This window comes from Heptranchias perlo, chromosome 39, assembly GCF_035084215.1.
Source record: "Heptranchias perlo isolate sHepPer1 chromosome 39, sHepPer1.hap1, whole genome shotgun sequence".
Taxonomy (NCBI): domain Eukaryota; kingdom Metazoa; phylum Chordata; class Chondrichthyes; order Hexanchiformes; family Hexanchidae; genus Heptranchias; species Heptranchias perlo.
Genome location: NC_090363.1, coordinates 9642920 through 9651549, shown reverse-complemented (window position 1 = coordinate 9651549; position 8630 = coordinate 9642920).

Genomic DNA, 8630 nt, shown 5'->3' with positions numbered 1-8630 from the left:
GAGCCACAGGCCAAAAGAGTACAATTTCAGGACGTGCGCCCAGAGTTCAGAAGCTGAATTTTCGCCCCATATTACTTTCTTCGTCTATTACTCAATGAATCTGCTTGTTAATTAAAGGCGAACACAAAGTCCGATGTTGTGACGCTCCCTACTGTTTTTCAAGGCCAGGAGAAAGTTCCTGTAGAGGCACAGGATGGATCCCATGGCCAAAGTAAGTTCTGGGTATGTCACCACTGAAGGGATTCTTCAGGGTTCACCTTTGAGAGTAATTTAAAATACGGGAGCCTTTATCTAAATATCAGTGTAGTGAGGACGGTCTTGGCATAGAGATTCAGGACTCAACTATGAGAGCGATCTAAAATATGGAAGGTGAAACATTTAGCGTAAGGCCTAAATCCCAGGCCTCAGTTCCTGAGGGAGGCCTTCAGCCGACCAGCTACTTCCTCCCACCTGCACTTGCCCCTCGTTATTTGTGCGGTGAGTTTTTCCTGATGTTCCCTGCTGCATCCATGAACTCGACAGCCGAGGTGGCCGGGCCAGTGGGCGGGGCGGGTGGCGCCGTGTGATGCCAACCTAGAACACCAGTAAAAGCTGAGCAAGAGCAACGAAAAGAAGAAAGTGGCACAGCCTCCAAATATGCTGCCACCTCAGGAATGTCTCCGTCGTATGAAAGCAAGCAGTCACACAGGTTCTGTAACTAATGGCATAAGATAACATTCATCACTTGGGAGGGAAGAATCTATAAATACACGACAGCATGAAGGAGAATCCCAAAAGCTGAAGATTGGCGATGCATTTCCAGGGAGTCCAGAGCAATTTTGATTTTTTTTTGCATCATAAACAGAGCATTTTGGTTAATTTCAAGCACATTCATATTTCAGAATTAACAGATTTTAAATTTTAAAAACCAGGGGAAGCAAAGTGACATTTGGATTATCAACAATTTTACTTACTCAAAAACACCTCATCAGTTACTCATCCACCTTCAACCTCCTCTGGACCCAGTTCACACAGACACTGTACCCCATCCAACTCCCCACCCTCTCACAGACACTGTACCCCATCCAACTCCCCACCCTATCACACAGACACTGTACCCCATCCAACTCCCCACCCTCTCACAAAGACACTGTACCCCATCCAACTCCCCACCCTCTCACAGACACTGTACCCCATCCAACTCCCCACCCTCACACAGACACTGTACCCCATCCAACTCCCCACCCTCTCACAGACCCTGTACCCCATCCAACTCCCCACCCTCTCACACACACACTGTACCCCATCCAACTCCCCACCCTCTCACAGACACTGTACCCCATCCAACTCCCCACCCTCTCACACACACACTGTACCCCATCCAACTCCCCACCCTCTCACAGACACTGTACCCCATCCAACTCCCCACCCTCTCACACAGACACTGTACCCCATCCAACTCCCCACCCTCTCACACACACACTGTACCCCATCCAACTCCCCACCCTTTCACACAGACACTGTACCCCATCCAACTCCCCACCCTCTCACAGACACTGTACCCCATCCAACTCCCCACCCTCTCACAGACACTGTACCCCATCCAACTCCCCACCCTATCACACAGACACTGTACCCCATCCAACTCCCCACCCTCTCACACAGACACTGTACCCCATCCAACTCCCCACCCTCTCACACACACTGTACCCCATCCAACTCCCCACCCTCTCACACAGACACTGTACCCCATCCAACTCCCCACCCTCTCACACAGACACTGTACCTCATCCAACTCCCCACCCTCTCACACAGACACTGTACCCCATCCAACTCCCCACCCTCTCACACACACACTGTACCCCATCCAACTCCCCACCCTCTCACACAGACACTGTACCCCATCCAACTCCCCACCCTCTCACACACACTGTACCCCATCCAACTCCCCACCCTCTCACACAGACACTGTACCCCATCCAACTCCCCACCCTCTCACACAGACACTGTACCTCATCCAACTCCCCACCCTTTCACACAGACACTGTACCTCATCCAACTCCCCACCCTTTCACACAGACACTGTACCCCATCCAACTCCCCACCCTCTCACACAGACACTGTACCCCATCCAACTCCCCACCCTCTCACACAGACACTGTACCCCATCCAACTCCCCACCCTCTCACAGAGACACTGTACCCCATCCAACTCCCCACCCTCTCACACAGACACTGTACCCCATCCAACTCCCCACCCTTTCACACACACTGTACCCCATCCAACTCCCCACCCTCTCACACACACACTGTACCCCATCCAACTCCCCACCCTTTCACACACACTGTACCCCATCCAACTCCCCACCCTTTCACACACACACTGTACCCCATCCAACTCCCCACCCTTTCACACAGACACTGTACCCCATCCAACTCCCCACCCTCTCACACAGACACTGTACCCTATCCAACTCCCCACCCTCTCACACAGACACTGTACCCCATCCAACTCCCCACCCTTTCACACAGACACTGTACCCCATCCAACTCCCCACCCTCTCACACAGACACTGTACCCCATCCAACTCCCCACCCTTTCACACAGACACTGTACCCCATCCAACTCCCCACCCTCTCACACACACACTGTACCCCATCCAACTCCCCACCCTATCACACAGACACTGTACCCCATCCAACTCCTCACCCTCTCACACAGACACTGTACCCCATCCAACTCCCCACCCTCTCACACACACACTGTACCCCATCCAACTCCCCACCCTCTCACACACACACTGTACCCCATCCAACTCCCCACCCTCTCACACACACACTGTACCCCATCCAACTCCCCACCCTCTCACACAGACACTGTACCCCATCCAACTCCCCACCATTTCACACAGACACTGTACCCCATCCAACTCCCCACCCTTTCACACAGACACTGTACCCCATCCAACTCCCCACCCTTGCACACAGACACTGTACCCCATCCAACTCCCCACCCTTGCACACAGACACTGTACCCCATCCAACTCCCCACCCTCTCACACAGACACTGTACCCTATCCAACTCCCCACCCTCTCACACAGACACTGTACCCCATCCAACTCCCCACCCTCTCACACACACTGTACCCCATCCAACTCCCCACCCTCTCACACAGACACTGTACCCCATCTAACTCCCCACCCTTTGTTTTCAAAAGTTTGCCTTTCTATTCGTGCAAGTTACTGGAACTGCTGTCAATTAACATTGGTCCCTTCCTCCTTCCTTTACATACTTAAGATTCTGAAGTTATAAATGGGACTTTGCACCAGTCTGAACTTGTAAACAGCAATAGAACTGGTTTATGGTTTACACAAGCAAGTTCCAGCCGGTTTGCTGGCTCCATATTGAAGAGAAAAAGCAAACAAAGATTATTATGCACCATTCCCTGGGGCCATTAAGTCGAACTTAGCCTACGGTTTCTCCCTGCCCTAGCCCTGAACTTGCATCTTTCTCTAGTTTCTCTCCTATCTGCCCTCATGCCCTGTCCAAGCTCATCTTGACCATGAGACCCACCTCCTGCTCCCTCGACCCTATTCCCTATCTTGACCACCCAACTTCCCATCCTGGCCCCATCTTAGCTGACATTGTTAACGGTTCCCTCTCCTCAGGTTTTGTCCCTCTCCCCTTCAAATCTGCCACCATTTCCCCCCTCCTCAAAAAAACCACCCTTGACCCCTCTATCTTTTCAAACTACCGCCCCATCTCCCACCTCCCTTTCCTCTCCAAAGTCCTTGAACGTGTTGTCGCCGCCCAAATCCCTGCCCATCTTTCCCGCAACTCCATGTTTGAATCCCTCCTATCAGGTTTCTGCTCCTGACACAGTACTGAAACAGCCCTTATCAAAGTCACAAATGACATCCTTTGTGACTGTGACCGTGGTAAACAATCCCTCCTCATCCTTCTCCACCTGCCTGCAGCCTTTGATGTGGTCGACCACACCATCCTCCTCCAGCACCTCTCCTCCATTGTCCAGTGGCTGGCTCTGCGCTCACCTGGTTCCATTCTTATCCATCCAGTTGCAGCCAGAGAATCTCCTGCAATGGCTTTTTTTTTTATTCGTTCATGGGATGTGGGCGTCGCTGGCGAGGCCGGCATTTATTGCCCATCCCTAATTGCCCTTGAGAAGGTGGTGGTGAGCCACCTTCTTGAACCGCTGCAGTCCGTGTGGTGAAGGTTCTCCCACAGTGCTGTTAGGAAGGGAGTTCCAGGATTTTGACCCAGCAATGATGAAGGAACGGCGATATATTTCCAAGTCGGGATGGTGTGCGGCTTGGAGGGGAACGTGCAGGTGGTGTTGTTCCCATGTACCTGCTGCTCTTGTCCTTCTAGGTGGTAGAGGTCACGGGTTTGGGAGGTGCTGTCGAAGAAGCCTTGGCGAGTTGCTGCAGTGCATCCTGTGGATGATACACACTGCAGCCACAGTGCGCCAGTGGTGAAGGGAGTGAATGTTTAGGGTGGTGGATGGGGTGCCAATCAAGCGGGCTGCTTTGTCCTGGATGGTGTCGAGCTTCTTGAGTGTTGTTGGAGCTGCACTCATCCAGGCAAGTGGAGAGTATTCCATCACACTCCTGACTTGTGCCTTGTAGATGGTGGAAAGGCTTTGGGGAGTCAGGAGGTGAGTCACTCACCGCAGAATACCCAGCCTCTGACCTGCTTTCGTAGCCACAGTATTTATATGGTTGGTCCAGTTTCTGGTCAATGGTGACCCCCAGGATGTTGATGGTAATGCCGTTGAATGTCAAGGGGAGGTGATTAGACTCTCTCTTGTTGGAGATGGTCATTGTCTGGCACTTGTCTGGCACGAATGTTACTTGCCACTTATGAGCCCAAGCCTGGATGTTGTCCAGGTCTTGCTGCATGCGGGCACGGACTGCTTCATTATTTGAGGGGTTGCGAATGGAACTGAATACTGTGCAATCATCAGCGAACATCCCCATTTCTGACCTTATGATGGAGGGAAGGTCATTGATGAAGCAGTTGGTAATGGTTGGGCCTAGGACACTGCTCTGAGGAACTCCTGCAGCAATGTCCTGGGGCTGAGATGATTGGCCTCCAACAACCACTACCATCTTCCTTTGTGCTAGGTATGACTCCAGCCACTGGAGAGTTTTCACCCTGATTCCCATTGACTTCAATTTTACTCGGGTGCCTTGGTGCCACACTCAGTCAAATGCTGCCTTGATGTCAAGGGCAGTCACTCTCACCTCACCTCTGGAATTCAGCTCTTTTGTTCATGTTTGGACCAAGGCTGTAATGAGGTCTGGAGCCGAGTGGTCCTGGCGGAACCCAAACTGAGTATCAGTGAGCAGGTTATTGGTGAGTAAGTGCCGCTTGATAGCACTGTCGACGACACCTTCCATCACTTTGCTGATTATCGAGAGTAGACTGATGGGGCGGTAATTGTCCAGATTGGATTTGTCCTGCTTTTTGTGGACAGGACGTACCTGGGCAATTTTCCACATTGTCGGGTAGATGCCAGTGTTGTAGCTGTACTGGAACAGTTTGGCTAGAGGCGCAGCTAGTTCTGGAGCACAAGTCTTCAGCACTACAGCCGGGATGTTGTCAGGGCCCATATCCAGTGCACTCAGCTGTTTCTTGATATCACGTGGAGTGAATGGAATTGGCTGAAGACTGGCTTCCGTGATGGTGGGGATATCGGGAGGAGGCCGAGATGGATCATCCACTCGGCACTTCTGGCTGAAGATGGTTGCAAACGCTTCAGCCTTGTCTTTTGCACTCACGTGCTGGACTCCGCCATCATTGAGGATGGGGATGTTTGCAGAGCCTCCTCGTCCCGCACCGTTACCTGTGGAGTCCCCCAAGGATCTATCCTTGGCCCCCTCCTATTTCTCATCTGCATGCTGCCCCTCGGCGACATCATCCGAAAACACGACGTCAGGTTCCACGTGTACGCTGACGACACCCAGCTCTACCTCAACACCACCTCCCTCGACCCAACCACTGTCTCTCATTTGACACACTGCTTGACCAACGTCCAGTACTGGATGAGCAAAAATTTCCTCCAACTAAATATTGGGAAGACTGAAGCCATTGCCTTTGGTCCCCGCCAGAAACTCCTTTCCCTAGCCGCTGACTCCATCCCTCTCCCTAGCCGCTGTCTGAGGCTGAACCAGACCGTTTGCAACCTTGGCGTCCAATATGACCCTGAGATGAGCTTCCGACCACATATCTGCTCCATCACTAAGACCACCTACTTCCACCTCCGTAACATTGCCCGTCTCTGCCCCTGCCTCAGTTCATCTACTGCTGAAACCCTCATCCATGCCTTTGTTACCTCTAGACTGGACTATTCCAATGGTCTCCTGGCCCGCCTCCCATCTTCCACCCTCCATAAACTTGAGCTCATCCAAAACTCTGCTGCCCGTATCCTAACTCGCACCAAGTCCTGTTCTCCCATCACTCCTGGGCTCGCTGACCTACATTGGCTCCCGGTCCGGGAACACCTCAATTTTAAAATTCTCATCCTTGTTTTCAAATCCCTCCATGGCCTTGCCCCTCCCTATCTCTCTAGCCTCCTCCAGCCCTATGATCTTCCGAGATCTCTGCGTTCCTCCAATTCCTGTCTCTTGCACATTTCAATCGAACAGTATTTAAATTTAGTCCTCCTGTGGGCAGACCAGTTTCTTAGCAGGAGCAGATCATCAGGGCTCTTGGCAATCTCCCATTTGGGACACAATAATGTCTGGTGACAATTCCCAGTGCTTGTATATGCATATAATGGGGGAGGGGGTGGCAGGAATGCACCTTATACAAAGTGCACAGCCTGTGTAACAAGTCATCTTATCAAGTAAGACATCAACCCAATATATTTTCTTGTGGTTCCATGTGTTTATCGTCTTTCTGCAGTGGTCTGACCCCATTTCCAACACTTCTGCAAACATGCAGTGCGGTCTGAAGCATCTCTGAAGCAGATGCTCCATTAATTGTGTGTTTTCTTTCAATGAATCTTCTATTTTCTCAAACTGGGAACAGCTCTTTGAATAAAGGGGGCCCTTCCAATACCTCACTCAAGTGGCCACTGGTATTACGAGGCACCGTTCCTGGCTCAGAACCTCGTTTGGTCACAGGTATTTACATACATAGAATTTACAGCACAGAAACAGGCCATTCAGCCCAACTGGTCTATGCTGGCATTTATGCTCCACACGAGCCTCCTCCCACCTGTTTTGGTCTTTCCCTCCAGTGGAAACATCTTCTCCACGTCTACCCTATCGAATCACTTCATTATCTTAATGATGTCTATCAGGTCACCCCTCAGTCTTCTCTTTTCTAGAGAAAAGAGCCCCAGCCTGTTCATCCTTGCCTGGTGAGTATATCCTCTCAGTTCTGGTATCATCCTTGTAAAGTTGAGCCAATTACAAAGATTAAGATCTATCGAAAGGCATGTTCAGGCAGAGTCTCTTCCTCAAGGTTCTTGCAAGATTCTTTAAAGATTATCATCTCAGCATCAGCGTCTGCCTTAAGTCCAAAATCTTTACAGATGGCTTAACTACCTGAAATATAGACAAATCAACTTCTGTGGAAATTCATTGTAATTTAACAACACAACGTGGGAGGCAAAACTTGTGGTAAGTATTTCTTTTTAAAAGACACAACCTTCAGTTTCCCCGACACTACCTCCCACCAGTTCACACCCAGCATTTGAATCTTTAAATAATTGATATAACTATGAAATGCTATCCACTAAATGCGTCAGGTCACTTCGCAATGTGGGGCAAGGTCTGTCACCTGTGTTCATGCCCAGCGAGACCCAGCACTGGGAGAAGAGCCTCGCACTATCACCCTGTGAATGACAGCAGGAGCACCCGGACTTTCCTATTCATAGCATCACAGGGACAAGGAAGACCCCTTGGTCCATCCAGAAAGACCCATCAGGGCCCGAGATTTTCATTTCCATTATTTGGATGTACGAGCTTTTCCTGCTGGAAGTACTCACTGGATATTTAGGCACCATTGGCCGTGATCATCTCTCCATTAAGGTGAATGGACAAATCATGGGCCGCCACTGCCCAAATTTCCAATTGTGCCCCCAGCCAATGTAGCTCTTACACCCAGACATTGAAGATGGAAGGGCAGGTCCCAATGCTGTTTCTTCAATGATTAGAGGGTTTTTCCCCCACTACGCTACCCAGTCCATTCCATGTGTTCATCACTGTGCGTGTGAAAACCTTTTTGACACTAGTCCTAAACTTGCCTTTTCCCAGTTGCCCCCTTGTTCTACTGTCATGGTTTAGTTTGAAGTAGGATTCTAGATTAACCTTTTCCATACCATTTATAGATCCCTATAATGTCACCTCTCAGGTGCCTCCTTTCAAGGCTGAAGAGCTCACGTTTCTCCAGTCTTTCCTCATAACCCAGATCTCCGACACTAGGGACCAGCTCTGTGGTTCTTCTCCATGGTATCTCCCGTGTGCCTCATTGACCAGAACAGGATGTACTACTCACTGGATAGTCTGACCAGAGCATTTGATGTAGTGGACAATGATTATAAACTCTTGATCCTCCCTTACTAATCTGACCATGATCCTACCTCTGAAGCCTCTGTAACCCAGTTTGTACCTTATGCCACT